This window comes from Rhipicephalus microplus, chromosome 6 (assembly GCF_043290135.1).
Source record: "Rhipicephalus microplus isolate Deutch F79 chromosome 6, USDA_Rmic, whole genome shotgun sequence".
In the NCBI taxonomy this organism is placed as follows: Eukaryota; Metazoa; Arthropoda; class Arachnida; order Ixodida; family Ixodidae; genus Rhipicephalus; species Rhipicephalus microplus.
The window spans coordinates 91,526,504-91,552,208 of record NC_134705.1 but is presented as its reverse complement, the minus strand read 5'-3'; the positions used below and the strand labels follow the sequence as shown (position 1 = coordinate 91,552,208).

Sequence of the window (25,705 nt, the reverse complement as noted above, 5' to 3'; positions counted from 1 at the left end):
ATGACACCTGCTCGTCACTTTGCGTTCTACACCTTATCGCCTCCAAAACTGGCGCGCACCCCTTCCTTCGTTTTTGAAGATAACTGCCAGATAGCGCTCGTGTCTAACGTGCCTCGATGCCCTCGTTCGCTTTCGCTGCACGGATCGTAACTCTCCAACGCAGCGCCTCCAGAATACAATTCACCAATTTTGTCGCGCAGAATATCAAATAAACGTTTTGTTCACTCTGTCCAGACTTGCAGGAAACATGCAGATACGGGACCATTTTTTTTCATGTGTGTGAGCTTCATTTCAAGTCGGAATACTTGAGAAAGACTACCAAGTACACCGATCCACGAACATGCACAGCAGAGCAAACGCACTCACTCAGCAAAGAAAAAAAAATGTGCAGAATCTTAGCAAATATTACGAACACTTTGTGTGCATGTTTTGACCTGTGTTTGTAAGTCAAAATCAATCAATAAGATTTACCTTACTTATTTCGCCTCTTTGTTGGGCCACGAAACTTTACTCCTATAAATATTCGATAGCGCACAATATTGTTTTACGTCCAGATGAAATGATAAATGCTTACAAATCAGTCATCAAAGAATTTTAGTGCAATGCTATCGCTAAACTAGCGCCAATCGAGACACAAAGGGCTGAATAAAGCTGTTGATTACATGTGAATCTCGCCGCGAACGATTATCTTTTTACGTAAGACAATGATGGCAGTGAATTCACAGCCTCCTGTGCGCGCTCGCTCAGTCAAGGCGGCAGTGAGTAGGCCTGATATCTAGGTGGCATTAGCTGGTCCAATGCCACCAAGGAAACTAATTGGCCCAGCGCGTCCGTTTTGCGCCATTTCGCTACTGATGACGAAAACACGCTGAAGCTACGGAGCTCTGAGGACCGCCCTATAAATGGCTTGCCATCAGCACTTTTGACAACGACCCTGTTCCATAGTGGGTTAGACTTCTAGACATGTGTGTTTGTTTACCAGACTTTTGAAGGTTCGTTGGAATGTGTAAAATTTTGTCTTCCGCATGTGTGCGTGTGAGCATAAATTTAAAACGTTTAATAGTATGCATATTTCTGATCACCTTTGATTGCATTATATCTATGTATTGAAGGAAAACAAATAGGTTTTGTGGCTCAGTGGTTAGCGCCGTGCGTTTTGTTTGAGAGGTCGCTGATTGGACGCATCGCGGCAGAGCCTTTTCATATAGTTTTTTTCCTTTGCCATTTCATGGTATGTATTTCACAACGTCATATCCGTGATGGAAATACGTTGGTGGAGCCTTGGTAGACCCCGGCATAAAACACGTCCATGTCAAAATATCGACACAACATGTCCTGCAGAGAATTTCGGCTCTGTATCGAGCATGATGTTGGCGCGCGAGACCATAAAAAATTCCGCCATATCCACGAAGTGAATGATGATGAGTGGGCGAAGCTCCGGAGGTAAACCTGGTAAACCATGAATCCTCTGTACATTTTGCCCACTCGATTTTATTACATCGCTCCCCCTAGCGTACGTCGCCGCACTAAATCGAACGATTGCCTTCAACCAATGACACGCGCCATATGTGACATCATTCCTATTTTATAAGATCTCGCGTCTTTCATCAACTACAAGTACCGCTTTCTAGTTTATAACATCTTGCATCTTTTCATCATCAGCTACAAGTACCACCATCTAGTAAACACTACAAGAACTAAACGAGAGGTGGCTACATACAGGAGACGGTACCGCCATCTAGTGAACACTGCAAGAACTAAACTAGAGGTGGCTACATACAGGGGACGGTACCGCCATCTAGTGAACACTGCAAGAACTAAACTAGAGGTGGCTACATACAGGCTACAGGGGACGCACAGCCCACGCCCTAAGGAGCTTCGCCCCTAAAAATGGCGACCGCCGCGCTAGCGCCCCTTGGAAATGACCTCATGTGTATACCTCCTATACGTTCCAGGCTCATGCGGATGCCAATAAACGTCGGTATAAGGTAACTCCTAGTCGGTCGCTCTGTTTGAGATATTAGCCGTCGTAGTGGTAGAGAATGTACGCGTAACGACCAGGTGAATCAGCCACGTACGGCTGCTCGATCGAGCGCCGAGCCGTACTTTAAAAAAGTTGCCTCTTTTCCTTTGCTCAACCTCTCTCTTTCCCTCGATCGAAACGAGCACGTATGTGTTTTCACGAAGCGAAGGTGCGCGCTCAGCTCTCTTAACATTTTGGAACTTCCTGCGTGCCACTTTTGACGGCTTCGTAACCGTGGCTTTATACGGTAAGCAATGGCCGTAACACAAGGCGCACGCTTGGCACGCAAACTTCAGGTTGGAGTGCCACCTGCCCGGCTTAACACCGGCCCAGCTGGTTTTCATGCAGTTGATTGGATGCTAACGCGTCTACATTGGCCAGTTTTGTGGCCTTATCGCGATTGGTATTTTACTTCGCATTTTGTAAGTGTAAATTCGGCAACTGTGGTGGTTCTTGGGCCCTCAGACGCAGAAACCCAAGACAAGGACAAGAGAAACATTTATTGACTTCACACACAAAACGATCACAACACTGTGGCTATCTGTACAACACACTGGCTCCGTAATTCAGTCATACAGTCCTTATGTCTACGCGCCCGCGAGTACCCCACGCGTCCTCACTACTCGGAAGTCTGATTCCGTCGGGTGCCACTCACGCTCCCGCTGAAGACGATGGCGTCGACGACGCAACCTCGCCACGGGAAGGTTGCCAAGTGCACGGGAGCTCACGAGCAGACCATCAGCTGCTCGTGCTGGACCAGGCGGCCCCACGTTGCGGCCGACGCAACACCGAGGTCGCACCTTCAATTGGCGGTTGTGCCGAACCGGCTCCGACGTGGCACCGTGGCCACGATCTCGGTGACTGGTTGTGCCGGACCCGAGTCTGGACAGGATCAGCCGCTTGCCCTGGCCCGCACGCTCGTCCGCCACAGGAACAGCATGTCAGGCCCGCCCCGGAACCGCCACTCGCCTCAGGAACATGCCACGCTCGTCCCGGTTGGGTTGGTGACACCCGCTCGTTGGTTCGGTCCCCTGAGGCCCAACGCCTAGCGCTCTTGCTAGCTGGTCGCGTTCTTCCTCTGCCCGTCGCTGTTCCGAAGCTCACGTTCGTCTGACCCTGTGCACACTTTCGTCTTCGTCGGTTATTTTCCGCTGTCGGTTTCACTTCCAGTTTCGATTTTGGTTGTGAGAAGCATTCTTACCACAGCAACTTAACCAGTCAGATTATCATAAGTCACGCAGATTCGAGCCAATTTATATCTTGTGGCTAAAAACTCCAAGTAAACTTCTTCTGGCTATGCGGATAATTTAGAGCGAAAAATGAACCTCAAGCGTAACCTGCTTGCAACATATGAACATGTTCACCACCTGCAGCGAAAATTACGTCGTTTGTTCCGCATACCTTAACCCGATAACGAAGGCATATATATAGTTGGTGTGCGTGACATGAATTATAATTGCGGGGTTTTACATTCTATTTATATTATGACATTTATTTTTTTGCCCACGGTATAGTTAGTTAGCGATGTTTTCGTATGCGCACTGTTAGACTTCTAGCGTTTCACATGGCGATGCCTTGGCGCACTTCAACTACTTCGTCCCGATGTAGATCAACTTGAGCAAAAAGGCTAGAAGGAGCGCCACTAGGAAAACAAATTTCCAGAGAATCGTTCGATTAACCAACATTCGTGCTACATGATTCATGGCAGTGCAGTAGATTTAGGCAATGCATTCAGCTGGGATAGCCATCTTCTATCGCTAAGCTAAACAACTCTTTCACCGTAAGGTCGGATTGCTGGATTCAGAGTCCAGAGTGCTAACAGTTACACCATGAGACCGTAACCAAACTTTCCGACGCCGGGAAACGAACTTGGACCTCCTGAGTGAGAGCCAGGTATCCTAGCCACTAGACCACGCCGGAAGTTTTTTCATGGTATTTAATAAAGTATTTGCGCAATAAAGACAAAATCAAGCGAACAAAAGTACAATCAAATCGCGAAAGTAAGCGCTCAAGCGTTACTGATAAACACTAAATGGCTAACACAGCGTGAGTTCCTCACGAGGAGAGTTCTTGACATCGTGTTATACAAACAAAAAAGGGGTGAGGTCAAACAGTTCTCTAAGACGGAGTACCAGTCCGGTCTAAACTCTAGCTCGTCGTAAATGTTTTTAGGTGGATAGCCATTTGAATGAAGTGTGCGCTTGAAGAGGTGGTGGGCTCTGCGTTGCGGTCTTGCATTCGTGTTTTCCACAAGATGTGCATACCCATGAGTAAAAACATATCATATGGTACTTCATCAAGCACTGCTGGTAGAAGATAACGTATTGTGTGAGAATTAATGACGAAAAGTTTTTTCAGTGCTCGCTGAAGGACATCCCAAAACAGTATGGCATTTTTGCAGCTAACAAAGCAATGTGCAATCGTTTCCGGCACATCACATAGACGGCAGTTAACAGATGGAATGAAAATACCCTTTCTTTCTAACAATGTGTTTACCGCCAATGTTTCAGAGTGGAGTTTATAGAAGAATGTTTTTGAATTCGGTGGAATGTACATTTTGCGCACTCGCTTCAACACATCGTGGCCTGGAAGATTGGAGTACAGTGAGTGGTACAATGGAGGTGGGAAGAGTGTACTCAGTAGGTCGTTATACAGCACCTTGCGCGATACTGTGTACAGGTTCTACAGAAAAGCGAGCTTTAAGGAACTGAACTGCGAGGTAAACTTCCTGCATGAATCCCCACAAGCATGGGTGTTCGGAGAAGTTCGATGAAACAAATAAATTTGGTAAGCTATCAACAAGTGTAACCTGCAAGAAGGAACGCATTTCAAAATGGGAATTGTCTCGAAAAAAAAAAAAGAATCGGGACACTATTTGCCATAGATAAAGGTGTTTTAGTCCTAACTCACCCTCACTAACTGGCTTGAATATATTATCACGAGGCATGGGCTCGAAAGTCGAAGACCATATGAAAGTAGCAAAAATCCGATGAAAGCGTTGTATATAGAATCTTGCGCAATGAATAAGTTGCAATAGATAGTAAAGCTTTGTCGCTAAAAAAGTATTGCAAGCTTCAGCTCTCCCAAATATCCAAAGTCGATAGGGAACAAATGTCTGGGCCTATCGTTCAAGCTTAGGGACGCGTTCCTTCCAGTAATGCGCACTGAATCTATATGCATGCAATGGTACACCGAGGCATTTTGGAGGAGTTCTTGTCCAGTTAATCCCTGCAAAGTGGTTCGGTGTGGTACCGCACAAGCTAAACCACAGTCCTAAACTTTTAGAGGTATTTAAACGAGCTCCTGATACTACGCCAAACTTTTCAACAATATATACCACATTTTCGACACTTGGTTTATCTGTGCGAAAGAATGCGACATCGTCTGCATAAGCCGATACTTTAACCTCACTGCCTAATATACTAAGGCCACGAATGCAACTCGTCTGTATTATGCTTAAGCACAGTGGTTATAGATAAAGTGCAAATAAAAGAGGTGACATCGGGCATCCCTGTTTTACAGAAGAGCGAATACAAACTGGCTTGTAGAGTTGACCATTAACTATCAGACGAGTTGAGCATTCATTATAGCGTAGTTTAACGCCTTTAAGAACAAATTTGCCAACATTAGCTTGTTTGAGAAAAGAAAAAAAGGAATAATTGATGAACCCGATCAAAAGCTTTTGCAAGGTCTACCTGTAGCATTGCAAGATGTTTTTGAGAACCATGACAGTATTGAAGCATTGTTCGAGCGACTTGTATATTGGTTTGTATGGATCGACCTCTGATCCCACATGTCTGATGAGACCCAATGAGGATCGACATAGCAAATGGCAACCTATTTGCTAATACTTTTGCGAAAATTTTGTAGTCCACGTTTGACAGTGATATTTGTCAATAGCCCTCGACGAAGCGAAGTTTTTCCTGGTCAGTTGTTTTCGGTAATAACACAGTGTGACTTTTGCAAAAAGATTGTGGGAGTGTATCCATGTCATAACTCATCTGAAAAAAATTCAGCAATATAGGAGCAAGTGTTTTCTTGAAAGCTTTGTAAAATTTGCCTGAGATGCCATCAGGGCCCGGGGTTTTCAATAAAGGCAAGTTGTCTATTGCTTGCTCGATTTCCTCTATAGTAATGGGCCCATTAATGACTGCACAATCAATGTCCTTCAAGGGGTTCACAAGAGAAACAAAACTAACCTTGAGGTGAGCGTCAAGATCATCAGAGGGAAAGCTAAATAAACTGCTATAGTACGTTTCGAACGCCATAGTAATGTCTGCGTTATCTTTTATGAGCACATCGTTAAAGTACAAGTCTGGAATAACTTTAGAAATCGCATGGCGTTGCTCATCAAGTAAAGCTTGGCACGTCGGTTGCTCAGAATTTAAGGTGAGCTGGTTCCGACATCTAATACGTGCCCCTTGGTAGCAAGCAGCATCATATCTCTGTAGTTGGCACTTAATATTCTCAATGTCTTTGATGTACTTCCCGGGCATTTCGCATTCCATCTGATAAATATTGCAAAGACTTTTGACAGGTATCTTTTCATCATTGTTCTTATAGAAAGACTTAACAGCCCCAATTTCTAAAGCTATAGCACGAACTTCTTGTTTAAGAAGCTCCCAAGCAGCGAAGATATGAAAACCAATCGAAAGAGATTGCCTCAATGCCATCTGGACGCGATTCATGAGTTCCTGATCAGAAAGGAGCTTCGCATTCATTTTCCAAAGGGCCCACTGGGGACGGAATTGTTTGTGACGATTTTCACCAATTTGCGCTATGACAATACAATGGTCTGAGAATGATACAGCTTCGGTGCTGCAGGACATTTTACGAGATAAGAGTGATGAGGACACGCAAATCCGGTCAAGACGAGCATGAGAACTGCCTTGTCCTCTTCTATAAGCTGTTGCCCGATTCGAGACCCCGATGTCAATTAGTCCTGCATTATCTACAATACCGGATAAAAGCTCACCACTCCTGTCTCTCTTTCCAGACGAATTATAACGATCAATACCTTCACATACGCAGTTGAAATCTCCCATAAGTACCGTGCATCTGTTGACACCAAATAAATAACGCACTTTTTCAAATAACTCAAGTCGTTTCGGGACCCCATTAAACGCACATAGATTGATAATTCTCCATGGCACTCCTTGTAACAAAAAATCACAGCATATATACCTGCCCTCTTCATCAACACTAGCGCAGAATGCTGAACAGGGTAGGCTCTTTCTCAGAAACAACCAACAGCCCGCAAATAAACCTGTAGCATGTGAGACACACACATTAAACTGAGATAGAAAAGGCCGCAGGGCCTTCTCGGTCTCTTCCTCGCTCTCGATATTTGTCACTTGGATGGCGAAAAAGTCGAGACGCTTCCGATTGAGAAGTCTACGGAGCTGTGCCTGTTTCTGCGAAGACCTAAGGCCGCGTACGTTCAAGGTAGCAAATATGAATCGCTCAGACTGCGCCATGGTGACTACCTTCCAATGCGCTTATCGTCCCACTTGATCAGTCCCAATAGTTGGCGCTGAGGCTTCCCGTGAACCCCCACCAGGCCTCCTAGATCGAGATCGACAACACTTCCCCTTTGGCATGGACTTTTGGCGACGGCGTGACTCCCTAGTCACTAACGCTGGGTCATTCCCTTTGCTTGAATCCGAGCTGGACGATGCGTGACGTTTCGGTATTGCTGCATCCATAGAGATCTGCATATCATCTTCCGACACTGCACCATGATGAAAAAAGCTGCTGCGGAGCTGCAGCGCAAGCAGATGAAGAACTTTCTGCGGCATCCAGCCCATAGTCTCTGTCTTGTACTGGTGATTCTTCGGCATCTTTATGGGTCAGCCCAACAACACTCTTCATAGGAACTCCTACTTGTGCTAGGGCTTGTGCGGAGTCATTTTGGGTATGCTGCTTGCATGATTCACTTGGCTCTTTGCACGCAGAATTTCAACTGTGTCAACAGCGAGTGACTTTCTTTCCTTTTCTGGATTCCTTGTGGTAGAGCCTGCAGCATATTAAATTGACGGAGTGTCTCCCGTTGCGTCCCAATTCTCGGTGGCATCCATAATATGCTCTTGTAGGTTATCATCTGGCTGTTGTGTGTGCCGTCGCAGCTTGTTGGCGTATGTCACAACGCAATCCTCGGCCGAATGACCAAAGCGTCGACAGTCGTCACAGCGAGGGGTCCTGCAGTTTCGCCGGAGGTGTCACACCTTACTGCACCGAAGGCAAAGTGGTGGGCGGCCAGGTATCAGGACGAGGCTTTGCACTCCGCAGACAACAAGAATATGAGGAATATCCACAATGCGAACTCCATCTGCAAGGGACACAACACCCCTATTTAGCGTCCGCATTTGTTCCATGTCCGCTATTTTCCAGCTTTCTTGTGATAGTGTCTTGACCTTCCCAAAAGCTTGCAGTGCTTCGCAGACAGAGGCGTCCTCCAAGCGCTCAGGAAGCCACATAAGCTTCAACTTCACTTTCGTGGGCTCTTTGTCTATAACGAGGCATCGACGACATTTGACAAAAAATTCGCCTCTTGTGACCAACTTTGTTTTCGTCAGCGTTGACTTGCATGTGACCATCCAAACATGAGACATTTGAAATGGACCTATGGAGCTTATTTCCTTGAAGTCAATGATGTCCCGAAGAGCATCTCTAAAATCTTGAACCCGGAAAGGGCAACCAGCTAAGTCCGCATGTAAAAAAACAGAGCCCACAACAAGCTTACCGGTTAGAAGGCGAGGAAGTACAACACGGTAGTCATTGCCGCTGGCTGAAGCCTGAGCAGCACCTCGGCCCATGCCCGATAAATCCTTCTAAGCGGAGAACATGAAAAACGCGACCGTTCAGAATGTAGTCTTCATCGACCACGCCGGAGCAGAGGTTACCGTCTCTAAAAAGAAGTCTCTTTCAGGCGGCTAGTTGAATTATTCGAATTGTATATATAAACGCTATAGAGTAATGAAAGAAAGGAAAGGTCTCACCGAGATTTGAACTCGGATTGCTGGATTCAGAGTCCAGAGTGCTAACCATTACACAATGAGACAGCAACCAAACTTCCGACACCGGGAATCGATCCCGGGCCTCCTGGGTGAGAGCCAGGTATCCTAGCCGCTTGACTACGCCGGAACGGAGGTCGCCGTCTCTAAAAAAGTTCCTGCCATGCAGCCAGTCGAATTATTCCAATCGAATATATAAACGCTATAGAGTAATAAAAAAAGGAAAGGTCTCGCCGCGATTTGAACTGTGATTGCTGCATTCAGAGTCCAGAGTTCTAACAGTTACACCATGAGACTGCAACCAAACTTTTCGACGCCGGGAATCGAACCCGGTCCTCCTGGCTGAGACCCAGGTATTCTAGCCACTAGACTACGCTGAATTTTTTCTTTATTGCCTGCTTAGTAAAGATTACAAATCAATAGAAGAATACAGTGCAGTGTCACGTGTAAAAGTGCTGTCACATATTCCAGCACATGGGGATTAAAAAGGCAGACGCTTTATGCCCACCAACTTATCTAAACATGGCAACCACTCTGGCTTTTCTTGTGCCTCGTATGCAGTCATCAAATACCGTACACTTTCTATGAAGTACTCTCGAGCGGGCCGGGGATTCACGTCTACGTTTCGCACTGCCATCCGTGTTCGCCACACACTGTGAAGAACCAATACCATGAACATATCGTAGGGCACACCGCCTACGTTTATGACTGGCAGAAAATGGATGCCATACTGTGTAACTGGCTGGTCTTTCTTCAGGGGGTTTTGAAGGATGTCCCAGAGAAAGACGGCATCAGCACAGTCTAGAAAGATGTGGTCAACTGTCTCAAGTTTTCTGCAGATTATGCAATCCACTGACGGGACGAGTATTCCTTTTTCTCGGAGCCATAGATTGGTAGGGAGTGTGCCGCTGTAAAGTATGAAAAAGAATGTCTTCATTGACGGTCTAATTGGCATCTTCTTCACTCTCTTCAAGACGTCATCACCGGGCCCATTAGGGTACAATATTCTATGCAGAGGCTCTGGCAACATGGTTTCTACAAGGTCCTTGTACTGTCTTTTTCGCAAACCCCAGAGAGATACTCCATCGAAAATCGCACTCTCAATATTTCCAAAGCAGCAATCACTTCTTTCATGTACCCCTTAGGTCTTCTTGTCACCCCATTGACTGTGGTTACAATAAAATCAGGCAAGAAATGGGACAGCCGCACATGTAATGTATTAACTTTCTCAAAAAACGATCATCTTGGTCTCGTAAAAAAAAACCTAGCAACTATTTGCCTCAGGAACAAGTCTACAAAACCAAGCCCCCACTTTTCACAGAACAAAACAGATTAGTTCGGCTTGTCTTTTCCCACGTGGACGCCCAGATAAACACTGCGATCACTCTGTATAGTTTTTTGTACAGCAACACGCGACTTGAATAGCACTTGCAAAACATACCACACGCGTGAAATAAGAAATATGTTGCTTACTGTTGACCTCGTGAACTTTGAAAAATCACGTCCACCCCACTTTTTTTGTCTTGTTTCTTAGTTACTCCATCTCTTTCCAAAATTCTGTTGTGTCCCTGCAGTGTTGAAGAGGTACACCTAAGTACTTGTCAGGTATAACCTTCCATGTAATGCTTTCAAATATTGATGGTGTGCTTTGCCAGTTTTCGTGCCACATTCCAAGACATTTACTCCAGTTGACTCTACTATCGGTGCAATCACAGTAGAACCTCACATCATTTAGTGCTTCTCTGATAGTCTCCCGGTCTTTGCAGGACACAGCAATATCGTCGGCGTAACTAAGCATTTTGACCTCTGCAGAGATCAAGTGAAGCCCCCGCACCTGATCATTCTGTAGCACTTTCTGGCATAGGGCATCCTTGTTTTACGCTCAATAATACTTGTGTGAAGATGTTTACTGGGCAAACCAAACGGGCAGGTGGAAGATTCGAGATAGCGACAGGACGAGGAAGATGGAGGAGCTCGAGCGCCGATCTCGTGGTGCCTTACTCTGCGATGATGCTTGTTCTTTCCTTTTGTTGTCATTATTCCTTCATTATATTTGCCCCCATCGATAAAGATGAAGTCATCCTGGCGATCTAACAGGTGGGAACGAGCGGGTCAAAATACGGCTTCGAGCAGTCCATGTGAACAATATCGTGTCCACGCCGACGATGGTCACCGAGTGGCGTAAGCGGTTCAGTGGCGTAATTTATTTATTTATTTATTCATTTATTTATTCAGTTACCCTCAAGGCCCGAGGGCATTACAGAGGGGAGTGGGTACATACATACATGTACAGCATACAAAGCAAAATACAACAACTGAAAAATTGCAATCATCACTTGCTACAGGGTTGAACTGAGGCTACGTACAAATAAAATTAGTGACGGCAGTTTTAAATAAAGCGGCATCTTTTATACCAACAATATCACAAGGAAGATGATTCCAACATACAGATGTTTTTGGCACAAATGAATCATGAAAACACTTGGTGTGCGCTAAAGGAAGTCCTACTTTATGGCGATGATCAATGCGAGTGGAAACGTAAGTTGGTTGGGCCAATAATCTGCTTCTGAGTAACGGATTGGTGAAGTAAATTTTATGGAATATACACAGCCGAGACACTTTCCTGCGAAGAGACAGTAGGGGTAATGCTAGTGTAGTTTTCATTGATGTGACGCTCGAGGTGCGATGGTAATTTGAAAGGATGAAGCGCGCTGCCCGATTCTGCACTTGTTCTAATTCATAGATAAGCGAGTCATGACCAGGGTCCCAAACAGATGCTGCATATTCTAATCTGCTACGTACCAATACTTTGTAGAATAAGAGTTTCAAGGAAACGGGTGCCTGATTAAAATTTCTTCGAAGGTAACCCAACGTGCTATTAGCTTTACCTGCGATATATTCAATGTGTGTCTTCCAAGACAATGTAGAAGTTATGTGGATACCCAGATACTTATAAGAATTTACTACTTCGAGAAGAACATTATTAATATGATACGACCTGATACTAGTGCTGTGTCGGTTAACATGCATGTACTTGCATTTGTTAACGTTTAACGCCATGCGCCAAGTCTCACACCATTCCTGAACCCGATCCATATCAGCCTGCAATTCTAGAACGCCTGAATGACCCTTAATTGCCCGATAAATTACGCAGTCATCTGCGAAAAGACTCACTGAAGAAGTAATGTTTAGAGGCAAATCATTTATATAGACCAGAAAGAGCAATGGTCCCAACACAGAGCCCTGTGGGACCCCAGAGCCAACCGGGACCCTGGGCGAATCAAAGTTATTAACAGTTACAAATTGGGAACGGTTACTGAGAAAAGCAATCACCCACGCGAGGACGTTATCATCTATATTGAGGCTCCGTAATTTTAAAATGAGTAAATCATGAGGTACTTTGTCAAACGCTTTTGAGAAATCTAAAAAGATACAGTCAATGGGTGTGCCGTTGTCGAGAATAGAATGCAAATCATGTATAAAACATATTAGTTGCGTTTCACAGGAAAAGTTTTTACGAAATCCATGCTGCGAATCAGTAAAGAAAGAATTGCCCTCTAAAAATTTTACAAGCTGCGAATAAATTACGTGTTCCATAATTTTGCATGGTATCGAAGTGATTGATACTGGTCTGTAATTTTCCGGACAAAGTTTATCACCTGACTTAAAGAATGGAATAATTCTTCCCACACTCCAATCATCCGGAAGACAGCCCGCTTCCAGAGATTGCTCAAATATTTTTGTTAAGATTATGGCGCTGTAGACTTTAGTGTTGATTAAAAACTTGGAAGTAATGTTGTCAATTCCGGCGGAAGACGAGATTTTAAGATTTTCTATTATTTTTTGTACACCTGCTGTGTCGAAACGAATTGCTTCCATCGGGAGATAACCACTAGCTTGACAAACAGTGTTTGAACCTTTGTTGAGGAGACCTGACACTGCCGCCGCGAAGGTGTCACAGAGAATAACAGCGCAGTCATCTTTGTGGATTACCCCGTCCGAAGTTTTAAGTGTTATTTCGCGAGTATCTTTTTTATTCACCACCCTCCAAAATTGTCTCGGGTTGTTGGCTAACATATTGGGGAGTGTGTTATTAAAGTAGGTTTCCTTTGCTGCTTTTGTGGCCCTCCTATATTCCCCATTAGCAACGTAGTAAGAATCCCATCTGGCCTGCGAGTTAGAAACTTTAGCGGACCAAAACAGCCTTTTTTTCTTAGCCAACCTTTTCAAAGATTGGCTATACCAGGGAGCATGCTTGTTGGTGGTGACTAGCCGCAGGGGAACAAACGTTTCAGTCAGGTATGCTACTTTTTCTTTGAACAAAATCCAGTTCGAATTAACGGAACGAGCCTCGAATTCATCAAGATAGCTGTCCAGAAATAAACAAAGTTCTCTATTGATGGCATCAAAATCGGCAGCAGCGTAATCTCTAATGCGCTTAGTATAATTTTCATGGTGAGGAACGCAAACATCCATAGTGAAATGGAGCAAAGAATGATCACTTAATTGAGGCATACAAAGTGGAGGCGTGAACAGGTCAGGCACGTTGGTTAACACGAGATCTAAAACACTCGAAGTAGTAGGTGTAATGCGGGATGGTTGGGTGACAATTTGCGTAAAGTTGAAATCAGAACAAAAGCTCAAAAAATTATAACTGTCAGTAGAGAACGAACTTAACTGAGGTACATCACTGGACCAAAATATATTTGGGTAGTTAAAGTCTCCGGCTAAAAGGACTGGTGTATACATTAGGAAAACGTTCCATAACTAAGTTAACCACATCATGAAGGCTATTAACAAAGCTCGGATCGCAGGACGGTGGACGGCAGCAGATACCCAAGATAATCTTTTTATAACATGTGCAAATTTCAACAAATATGATCTCTAAATTGGTTACCACAGGCACAAAAGACGAAGAAATATGATCCGCTACAGCAACGAGTACACCACCGCCGCATCTATCACCTCTATCACGACGATACACATTGAAACGCTTTGTAGAATCAAACAATTCACTGCTGTTAATTTTAGAAGTAAGCCACGTTTCAGTTAGCAATACAACGTCAGCGTCACATGAGTCGACCGCCGCATTTAGTTCATCGCGTTTCGATAAGACACTCCTGATGTTCGTGAAAAGAAAAGAAAGCGAATTATTTGGGCACCGCCCCCCACCCCTCGCGTGTCGCTACTGCGGCGAGTTTGCAGCTGATAACGGTGCTCTGGATACTGAGGGTTCGCCTGAAAGCTGCCGATTAACGAATTCCCCAGAGGCGCCGCCAAGTTCGTACACACTGTCGTCAGAAAAATTGTAACTGTAACGTTTATCACCTATGTGCAACCTATTGTACCGAAGCTTGAAAGAAACGTCCCGTTGTTTGGCAAATTCTACAAGCTTCTTTCGCGCCTGCCGTGTTTGAAGGGAATAATCCTCACTTACAATGATGCCATTCTCTTTGAATTTTCCGCTGAGCGATAGTAATTCCTGCTTTAACTTAAAAGATGCAAACTTAGCAATAACTGGTCTATTTTGGTTGGGCCTGTACGTTCCTAGCCTGTGTACTCGCTCAAGAGCTTCGCTCGGCACTGGTGACTTAAAAACGGTACTGATCTCTTTAACCAGTTTTTCTTCAGTTTGGTTCCATTTCTCCTGCGGACAGTCCGTCAAACCGTAAAACAAGAGGTTACTGCGTCTCATTCTATCCTCAAGCTGAGAATGTTCATCGTGTAACCTAGCGTTTTCTCTGCTCAGATGGTCGGTTAGCTGCTTCAGCTGCAAAAGTTCATCCCCGACCTCGGCGTTGTCACACGCTTTTGCTTCGACAGCGGCGAGCCTACGGTCGATGTCGTTAACTTTGCGCTCGATTGCTTCCTGGTTGTTTTTAATTTCATTCACGCTAGATATTAACTTCACTTGGTCCTGTTCCATTTTTTCGGTTCGAGAGTTCACGCTCTGCAGAAGAGCAAACATGTCACTAAATTTTGGCTCATGAGCCCTGTTCGATACGTCAGACTCAGGAACCTTTTTATTGGGCCCTGGGTTTTCTTCAACGTCGCCAGATAGCAAAACAAGCATAGATATAACATCTACACATTCACTTAACAGAGACAACAAGACTCCCGGGCGTGGGAACAGCATCAAGCACACATTGTTGGACTTCTTTGCATATAAAGGAGTATTGTTACTAACCTGTGTGAACAAGCGAGCAAAGTTACGGTGCCGCATTTCTGCGCTGTTCCCACGCCCACTGGAGAGGCCAGGTTCGTGCCATCCGTTTTTATCCTGGGCTTGCGATGACGTCACGACCGATAAAGTGGCCGCCTGGCTCGGAAAGATGTTGCAGGGGTGTTCCCGGCCAAATCCTGGACTGGCCGAAAACTGGTCGCTATCAGGCACAAGCACTGTCCGTGGCTCATGCCCAGCAGTCGGTGATAGCCACGAGCAGAAGTGAAGAAGTGAAGCAACCTGTGTGAACAAGCGAGCAAAGTTACGGTGCCGCATTTCTGCGCTGTTCCCACGCCCACTGGAAAGGCCAGGTTCGTGCCATCCGTTTTTATCCTGGGCTTGCGATGACGTCACGACCGATAAAGTGGCCGCCTGGCTCGGAAAGATGTTGCAGGGGTGTTCCCGGCCAAATCCTGGACTGGCCGAAAACTGGTCGCTATCAGGCAGAAGCACTGTCCGTGGCTCATGCCCAGCAGTCGGTGATAGCCACGAGCAGAAGTGAAGAAGTGAAGCAACCTGTGTGAACAAGCGAGCAAAGTTACGGTGCCGCATTTCTGCGCTGTTCCCACGCCCACTCAATTGACGGGTGATGTGCGCTCTACCACGCGGTATGGACCATGGTAATTTGAAAGTAGCTTGGTAGACAAACCAGGTGCACAGGGTGGTACATACAGCCATACAAGGGTTCCAGGGGCAGACTTTGCGGCACGAGGGTGGTCGTCATTGTGGGCCTTTTTCTGGCGCTGCTGGTCAGCCGTAGTAAACTGCTTCGCTAGTTCACGGCATTATTCGGCGTGACGGGCGGCTTCAGACCCGGTCGTGCACTCAGATACATCTGGTGTGTATGGCAGCAAAGTGTCAATTGTGTGCGATGGTTGACGTCCGTATAGAAGGTAGAATGGGGAAAAGCCGGTGGTGACTTGGGTAGCGGTGGTGTACGCGTAGGTCGCAAACGGAAGAACCAGGTCCCAGTCCGTTTGGTCAGATGCGACATGCGTCGCAAGCATGTCACCCAGGGTCCGATTAAACCGCTCTGTCAGGCCATTCGTCTGAGGGTGGTAAGCAGTACTCATCCGGTGTACAATATGGCACTGACGGAGAAGTGCTTGGATTACGTCGGATAGAAATACACGGCCCCGGTCACTGAGGAGCTCGCGAGGAGGGCCGTGACGCAACACAAACCGATGGAGGATGAAAGATGCGACGTCCTGAGTGGTTGCCGTAGGAAAAGCAGCGGTTTCGGCGTACCGTGTCAGGTGATCTACAGCAACGATAGCCCACCGGTTACCTGCTGTGGTCAACGGCAGTGGTCCATAAAGGCCGATTCCGACGCGATTGAATGGGCGGTCAGGTCACGCAAGCGGCTGTAGTGGAGCTGCTCTTGAATTCGGTGGCTGTTTTCATCGTTGACACTCATGGCAGCCGCGAATAAACCGTCGAACAAAAGTAAACATCCCACGCCAGTAGTACCCCTTCCTTAAACGTTCGTAGGTCTTGAAGACACCGGCGTGAACGCCTTGCGGGTAGGAGTGAAATGATGCACAGATTGTAGAGCGCAGCTTTCGGGGAATAACGAGCACCCACTTCCTGCCGTATGGTGAGTAATTGCGCCGGTACAAGAGGCCACCTCGAATGGTGAAATGCGAAGCGTGGCGTCGCATTGCTCGATTGGTGGGAAGTGTCGGTACCCCAGATAAGACGTCCAGAAGCGAAGTTATCCATGGATCGTCGCGCTGTGCAGAGGTCATTGAGTCGATGTCAAGAGCGGACCGCGCGTGTTCTATAGAAGATATAGAGGCAACCTCAGCGGACAGTGGTGATCGTGAGAGCGCATCAGCATCGGTATGTTGGTGGCCGGAACGGTACACGACGCGGATGTCATACTCTTGAAGTCGCAGAGCCCAACGAGAAAGGCGACCTGATGGATCCTTCAGCGACGACAACCAACATAAGGCGTGGTGGTCTGTAACTACAGCAAAGGTGCGGCCATATAAGTATGGGCGAAATTTCACAATCGCCCATACTATGGCTAAGCACTCTTTTTCGGTAACACTGTAGTTTACCTCAGCCTTGCTGAGTGTTCTGCTGGCGTAGGCAACGAAATACTCAGGGAATCCAGGCTTGCGTTGAGCGAGAACTGGACCGAGACCGACACCGCTGGCGTCTCTATGGATTTCAGTTGCAGCCGTGGGATCATAGTGGCGCAATATATGCGGTGATGTCAGGAGACGGCGAAGAGTGGTAAATGCGTGATCACATTCGTAAGACCATGATGAGATGTCGTTGGCACTGCTTGAAAGTTGGGTCAAAAGAGCAATTATGGAGGCAAAGTTGCGCACAAACCGACAAAAGTAGGAGCACAATCCTACAAAGCTGCGTAACTGTTTTACAGTCGTCGGTTTGGGGAATTTAGCGACAACGCGTAGTTTAGCCGGGTCGGGAAGAACGCCATCCTTTGATACAACGTGACCGAGAATGGTTAGCGTCCGAGCAGCGAAGTGGCATTTCTTGAAATTCAGTTGGAGCTGCGCATTCTTCAGACACGAGAGAACATGTTTCAGACGTACAAGATGTGTTGTGAAATCGGGTGCAAAGACGACGATATCGTCCAGGTAGCATAGACATATGTTCCATTTCAAACCCCGCAGAACCGAGTTCATCATGCGCTCCAATGAGGCCGGCGCATTGGAGAGGACGAAGGGCATGACATTGAACTCATATAGCCCGTCCAATGTCACGAAAGCTGTTTTTGGACGATCACCATCTGCTAAGGGCACCTGCCAATACCCCGAACGCAAATCTAACGACGAAAAAACCTCGGCATCTTGTAAGCAATCAAGGGCGTCATCAATCCGGGGCAAAGGGTATACGTCTTTGCGAGTGATCTTATTTAAGCGCCTGTAATCAACGCAGAAGCGAATCGTACCATCCTTTTTCTTAACAAGAACGACAGGTGATGCCCGTGGACTTTGGGAAGGTCGGATAGCGTCGCACTTGAGCATATCGTCAACCTGTTCGGTGATAACCTGACGTTCTTTGGCGGAAACACGGTATGGTCGCTGTCGTATTGGCGCGTTGGAAGCTGTGTCGATGCAGTGAAAAAAAAACTGAGAGTTCGGCCAAGGGTAGGTTGAGCAACGTCAAAGGATTCACGAAACTGGTAGAGCAGCTGAAGAAGCTCAGAGCGTTCAGATGGCGATAGTCCGTCGGCAATATATGAATAGAAAAGCTCGGAAGGTGGTATATTGGAAGGGTTGATGGCACTGATGGCGTCGTAGTTACCGGAACGATCTTGCGGCATGGTAAAAATTTGTTCCTTATCAATGGCATGCACGTGTCCAAGAGATTCACCTCGAAACAGTTCGACGGGATACGGAAGGGGATCGATGAGGCAAAGAGCACTGTTTCCTTCAGAAATGGAGAGGGTTGAATAAGGCAGAAGAAGTGATCTTCGACTAAGGAAGAGGCTTGATGGTTCAAAGAATGCAGCTTTATCCCTAATGTCGTCACAAAACACCGGGAGCTACACAGCTGCTGTCGGAGGAATTTCAGTGCCTTCTTTGACGACGATTTTGTGTACGGTGGGCTGAATGAGGCTGGTTGGTTGGTCGTAAAACGGAAAAAGTTGAAGCTCCGATCTTGCACAATCAATAACGACATGGTTAAGCGATAAAAAATCCCATCCAAGTATAATGTCGTGTGAGCATGACGAAAGGACAATAAACTCAACAGTGTAGTGGTCCTTCGCGATCATCAGTCGGACAGTACAGGCGGCTACAGGCTGAACCGGGTCCCCATTCGCTGTTTGCAAGGACATCATATTAAGAGGCGTCGTCACTTTTCGGAGCTTGCGGCAAAGTTTAGCCTCTATCACGGAAACGGCAGCACCGGTATCCACTAGAGCATATGCTCGAGTACCTTCTACAAAATCTTCGACAATATTCGACGGCAATGTCCGAGGACTTGAGCATTTAGACAGCGCAGTTCTTGCCTCCTGAACTGCGGCGGTTAGTTTCCCTCGTGTTCAGGAGCTGGCCGACGACGCATGGGTGACAGGGAGCGACGACGGGGTGAAAGTGAACGACCAGACATAGTACGCGGACATTCTCGTGAAGACGAGCTTGACTGAGGAACAGAATTTTCCAGACGAGATGGAGGAAGGTCCATGAAGCTGTTCTGTGTCCGGGCGTCTGTGTATCCCGGCACGCGACGACGGCAGTAACGGGCGATATGGCCAGGGCTGCCTCACGCAAAACAGATGGGCCGGTTATCGCGCGTTCTTTAAGTATTGGTGACGAAGGGAGCAGCCCATGCGGCAGACGGGTGAGTTGAGGCTCTGGTGGGAATGGAAGGAACCCAAGCGGTGGACGGCGGAGTCGGGGCTGAGGTATACGGCAGTCCCTAAAACGGCGGGGGGTGGTGTGGCTGCTGCCGCTTTAGGGCCTCAGCGTAAGTAAGAAGTGCGGTGACGGGGGGCTGCTGCAAGGGCACCGGCATAGCCTCGGAAATATGCTCCTGGACCACATGTCGGAGCATGGGAGCCAATGGTGGTGGGTGTCGCAGTGGCTGTTGCTGCGAGAGCTCCTGGCGTTGAGCAAAATGCGGTGGAGAAATCTGCCGAGCCACTTCCTCTCGCACGAAGTCTTTCATTTGTGCGAGAAGGTTTGTCTGGTCAGTCATAACGTCCAGTGCAGTCACTGGTTGGATTGTTTGGAATGAGTGTCACGTCTGAGCTCGTTGCCTCCGCAATTCATCATAGCTTTGGCACAAAGTCACTACTTCTGCCACAGTGCTTGGAGACTTCGCGAGAGGCATCTGGAAAACGTCATCGTCGACGCCCTTCATATTGTGCTGTATCTTCGCACTGTCGCCCATGGAAGCATCGACGCGCCGGCAGAGATCGACCACATTTTCTATATATGATGTGAAAGTTTCACCTGGATCCTGTGCCCGTGTGCGCAGACGTTGTTCGGCGCGTAGCTTCCGTAAGGCAGGGCGACCAAAAACGGCACATATCGCCTCCTTGAAGGCGGACCAATTCGCGAACTCGGTTTCTTGGTTCGTATACCACAGCTTGGCCACGTCAGTGAGATAAAAATTGACAGTGGCCAACTTAGCAGCGTTATCCCACCCGTTGGGTCCACTGACTTTCTCGTATGACGACAACCAGTCCTCGACGTCCTGGTCTTCAGTGCCCGCAAATACCGGGGGGTCTCGCTGATGAACCGGGCTGGGTCAAGTAGCGGCCTGGATAGGTACTGTTTGTTGGGCGGCGTCAACTTGCATGGTCGACGGCAGGGTGCGGGATCGGAGTTCCAGGTTGTAGGCGATGTGGTTACCCAGCACCTTCACCAAATGTAAAGAGGTTTATTGGGCGAACCAAACGGGCAGGTGGAAGATTCGAGATAGTGACAGGACGAGGAAGATGGAGGAGTTCGAACGCCGATCTCGTGGTGCCTTACTCTGCGATGATGCTTGTTCACTTTTGTTGTCATCATTCCTTCATTATATTTGTATATTATCACTAAGCTGTTTGTTTATTACAATTCTCGTTGTGCGTACCGTGTACGCCATTCGGACCCCTTCCAACACCATGGGCCCTATGTTGACATAGTCAAGACTGCAGAAAAGTACATCATGGTTCACGTGGTCAAATGCCTTCTCGAAATCGATTTGTTGCATTGCTACTTTACAGTCAAACTCATCGCAGCATTCTAAAATATTTCGTGCAATATGAATGTTCGTCATAATTGTTCTGCATTTTATGCCACAGGTATGATGTGGTCCGACTTTTTCTGTAGTCACGATTTGGATTCGCCTGGCCAAAACACCCATGAATATTTTGTAGTCAACATTCGCTAGGGTTATGGGTCTGTAGGATGTGACGGACAGCTGTTTCCCGGGGTCTGCAGTTTTTGGGATTAACAAGATGTCTGTTCTCCGAAAAAATATTAGTAACTCTTTCCTTTCGTATGCCTCATCTAACACATTACACAAAGCTTCTGACACAAGATTTTTATATTTCTTATAGAATGCTACACCTAGTCCATCTGGACCGGGTGTTTTACCGTTCTTCATTTTTTCAATCGTGATTTCGATTTCTCTGACCGAGATGGGTGCTTCTAATCTCGTTTTTACGTAATGCTCAAGCTTCGGCATAAGTGACAAGAAACGCCGACTATATGTACTCGTGTCCGCTCTGACGCCCCCCAACAGCTTTTGGAAATATTCCACAAACCCGTTCTCAATCTTTGCTTTATATGTGCTGACTTCATTTTTGTATTCTACCGCCCTTATTTCGTTTCTTGTCGCGTATATACCTCTTTTCATATGTGACTGCACGTTTTGTGGGAACCTCACCACACCTTAGTCTTTCTGCACGTACGCGTACCACCCTTCCTCTGTACCTTTCCGTATCTAAAGCTTCTAATTTTTTGTTTTACTCTTCTTATTTGTTTACTTCGCACTCCAGGTTGCGCACATTCTTGACATAACAAAAAATCTAGCTCGCATTGCAGTTGTCTTTCTTTTTTTCAGGCTAGTGTGTTTTATTAAAACTCACCTTCCAATTGCTTCCATTTTTACTTTTTTCTTGAAGCCTTCCCATGTGTGAATTGAACTACTTATGTTACATTTCACCACTTCTTCTAGTTCCTTTGCAGTGTTTTCTACAAGCTTCTCATCCTCAAGTAGCTTGTCATTTAACTTCCAGAGTCCCTGATTGAATTCGGGCTTTTCTTTTTTATTAAGGGTGAACATTACTAGACTGTGCTCACTAAATGAAACATTCTTCACTGTATAGCCTTGACACATAGGAAGCAGTGGCGTAGACACGTATGCTCTGTCAAGCCTAGCTTGACTATTGAGCTGGTAATGTGTATAGTGGGTACCCTGCGTCAGTACATAACCCACGTCTTTCAAATCTCGCTCACGCGCCATTGAATCATATACCAAGGTACTATAGTCACGTACAGGGGTTTTACACGCCCTGTCTTCGGCATTACACACACAGTTGAAATCGCCTAGAAATATAACTGCCTTCTCGCATTATAGGTACATGTCAAGACTCTCAAAGAATGCTTTCCTATGTTGTTGTCTATTTGGCGCATATGCGCAAACAACGCGCCAGCCCTCGCCAGAAAGAATAAGATCACATGCAATTAATCGCCCTTCATTATCACTGTGTACACTTTTTTCGACAATGCCAATTGTGTTCTTTTTAAAGAGAAGACATCCACCTGAAGCACCTACAGAATGACTCACACCTATATTGTAGCTGGAGCGGAAGTTCGAAAATATGGTGTCCATCTGCTCTTCAGATTCAATTTTTGTTTTATGCACAGCAGCAACATCACCATCATTTTCAAGAAACAAACGACGTAACTGATACTGTCGCCTTTTTGTGCGTAAGCCTCTAACATTAAAAGTTGCGACGCCTAAGGCTGAGTTTATATTGTAAGCCATGATTTTTTTGTTTGAGAGTACGAAACAGTGTCTACTTTAAGCGAACGTCTCTGTAAGGAACGGCTTTAGTTTCACTGCAAATTTCGCGGCAATCGGTCCGGCTTTTACACAGGAAAGTTGTGCGAACTCCGCTCACTTACGGGTTACTTGCCGTCCGAAAAAAGGCACAAAAAAACTCAAGTCCCAGGAGGCTTTTGGAAAGGCTGCTTGGCCTCCAACCGCGGATTAGTCTGCAAGTTCGGTCGTTGCTTCAACGTTGGTAGCATCATTCCTGTGGTTTTTGCTGGTGGTTCTCCTCGAGCAGCGTCTACAGAGGTAGTCGGGTCTTCACAACCGATGTCTCTTGGTCGCTTTCCAGCTAGTCCACTGCCTGTGCTGTCGCTGTCTTCCATGTCGTCGTGCAGTGTGTCTGCGTCGCTGGGAGCCTTCACAGTCGGCAGGTGTTGTTCCAGCTTGTCTGTCGTTTTCGGTTTCTCTGGCTCTGGTTCGAATGCCTTGTTCAACCTTTTGTTGTACAACCTACTAGGCCTGCTCAGTTTCACCAATTCTGGGGTCACCTGTTCTTTTCTCGCAGTTGCACTCGCTGCCTCTTCAGCTTCATGCTCGTTCATTACCAGCTCTGCGTGGTCGTTGCCACTCGGAGGTCCGGTGACGCTGGCATAAGACAACGTGCAGTCGTTCTCCTCGTGGCCAAATCTTCGGCAGGCACCACAGCGTGGCACACGGCAATCTCGCCGTATGTGCCCGTTTGCTCGACAGCGTAAGCACACTGGCGCTCTGCCCGGTACAACCACCAAAGCTTGCTCACCGCTTACGTTCACTTGGTGAGGCAGGTCTTCAATTTTGACGCCCACTTTCAACCGAAGTGTCACAATACGGGTAGTGGAGCCCTTCTCACTGATACCGTTTACACGCCACCGCTCTCTGTTGACGTCAACCACTTGGCCGTACGGCTCGAAAGCACGTCGCACATCCTCATCGAGAACATTGTGCAGCAGCCAGTGCACTTTCATACGCACATCCTGGTTTGCCGTATCTATGACAAGACAGCGAAATTTTTAGGGGTGAAGCTCCTTATAGCAGCACCCGTACGTTCTCGTAGTCGTAGTCGGAGTCGTATTGTGTAACCAGTCTTACGTTTTGACCTACAAAGTGGTGCCGGTGGTAGATTTCTCCTGAGCGTTGTTGAAGAATAAAAAAATTGTAGCGTACGCGTTAACTGAAAGCCGAATTCTCCTGTCTCTCAATCCCCATTAGCAGCCATTGGCATACACATTGAGCACTATCTGACACGAAAGGGTTGCTACGTTGTACTCGTTGGGCGCCACCTCCTTGGTTTTAGAATGTTTAGCGAGCGTTGAGTCGCAGTGCCGTGAACATAGTGAAGTAGTTAATGCCATGAACTAGAGGTGGTGAAACGTGGGAAGTAGGTACGAAGCGCAAGCCATAAGAAAGTAAAAGCCGAATTCTCCTGTCTCTCATTCCCCATTAGCAGCCATTACCACGTACATTGAGAAACATCTGACAAGAAAGGATTGCTACGTTATACTCGCCGGGCATAACCTCCTTCATATCAGAAAGGTTAAGCGAGCGTTGAGCCGCAGTGCCATGAATACAGTGAACTACTATATACCATGAAGTCGAGGTGGTTAAAGGTGGGAAGTAAAAACGAAGTTCAGGCCGTATGAAAGTGTGTGTGTGCCACATCTAGTTTAGTCCTTAGAATGTCTGCTGGATGGCGGTGCTTTTATATCGAGAATATATGATAAAAAGATGCGAGATGGTGGTACTTGGAGTGTTGAATAGATATACGAACGGACACACAGACATATGCATGGACGGACTCACGGAAGGCTGCACTGACGGATGGACGCATGGACGGACGCAGGGGCGGATGCATGGACGAACGCAGGGATGGACGCACAGATGGACGTGCGGACGCACGAACAGACGCACGCACGGATTGGCGAATGGATGCACGACGGTCCACAGACGGATGCATGGACGGACGGAAGCAAGAATGAATGGACGGATGAGTGGTCCGCCCTACTCTCCATCATTGACTCCGTGAATATGCTGCCAATTTTTTTAACTCGATATCACTTTGCGATAGAATCGTCTTGACAGCGTCCATGTTCTTGAACGTTACCGCCCACACGTGGCTCAACAAATTCGCCCCCAAAGCAACCACTTCAGGGAGCCGTCGCAGGCTGGCCAGAGTGTCACGGAAATCTTCCACTCGATAAGGTCGGGCTCGAACGTCGGCGTGCAAAAAGACCGCTATTAAAACAATACGTTCTGAAGAAAGGGTTGGCAACACAAGTTCATAGTCCTTTCCATCTTCAAAAGACCTGTTTCCGCGGCTCAAACGGGCCGCTGATGCCGCTCCACTAGAGCTTGCCATCACACGTTGATTCGCTTCAGCGTCAAGAAGTGGAATCACACCATGAGGCCGCAACCAAACTTTCTGACGCTGGAAATCGAACCCGGGCCCCCTGGTTGAGAGCCAGGTATCCTAGCCACTAGACCACGCCGGAACGTTTTTTCATGGTATTTAATAAAGTATGCGCAATAAAGACAAAATCACGCGAACAAAAGTACAATCAAATCGCAAAAATAAGCGCTCAAGCGTTACTTATAAACACTCATTGGCTAGCACAGCGTGAGTTCCTCACATGGAGAGTTCTTCACATTGTGGTACGCAAAGAAAAAAGGAGTGAGGTCAAACAGCTCTCTAATATGGAGTACCAGTACGGTCTAAAGTCTAGCTCGTCGTATATGTTTTTGAGGTGGATAGCCATTTGAATGAAGTGTGTGCTTGAAGACGTGGTGGACTCTGCATTACGGTCTTGCATTCGTGTCTTCTACAAGCTGTGCCCATGAGGAAAAACATATCATATGGTACTTCATCAATCGCTGCTCGTAGAAGATAACTTATTTTGTAAGAGTTAATGACGAAACGTTTTTTTAGTGCTCGCTGAA

At 46.8% G+C, this 25,705-nt stretch overlaps 1 non-coding gene across 1 annotated transcript; it reads right to left on the bottom strand.

Moving 5' to 3' along the window:
- Nucleotides 1-9,094: 9,094 nt before the first annotated feature.
- Nucleotides 9,095-9,166, bottom strand: TRNAE-CUC (transfer RNA glutamic acid (anticodon CUC)). The gene has a single exon. It is a non-coding gene; the product is annotated as a tRNA-Glu (tRNA).
- Between the last annotated feature and the right edge of the window lie 16,539 nt (nt 9,167-25,705).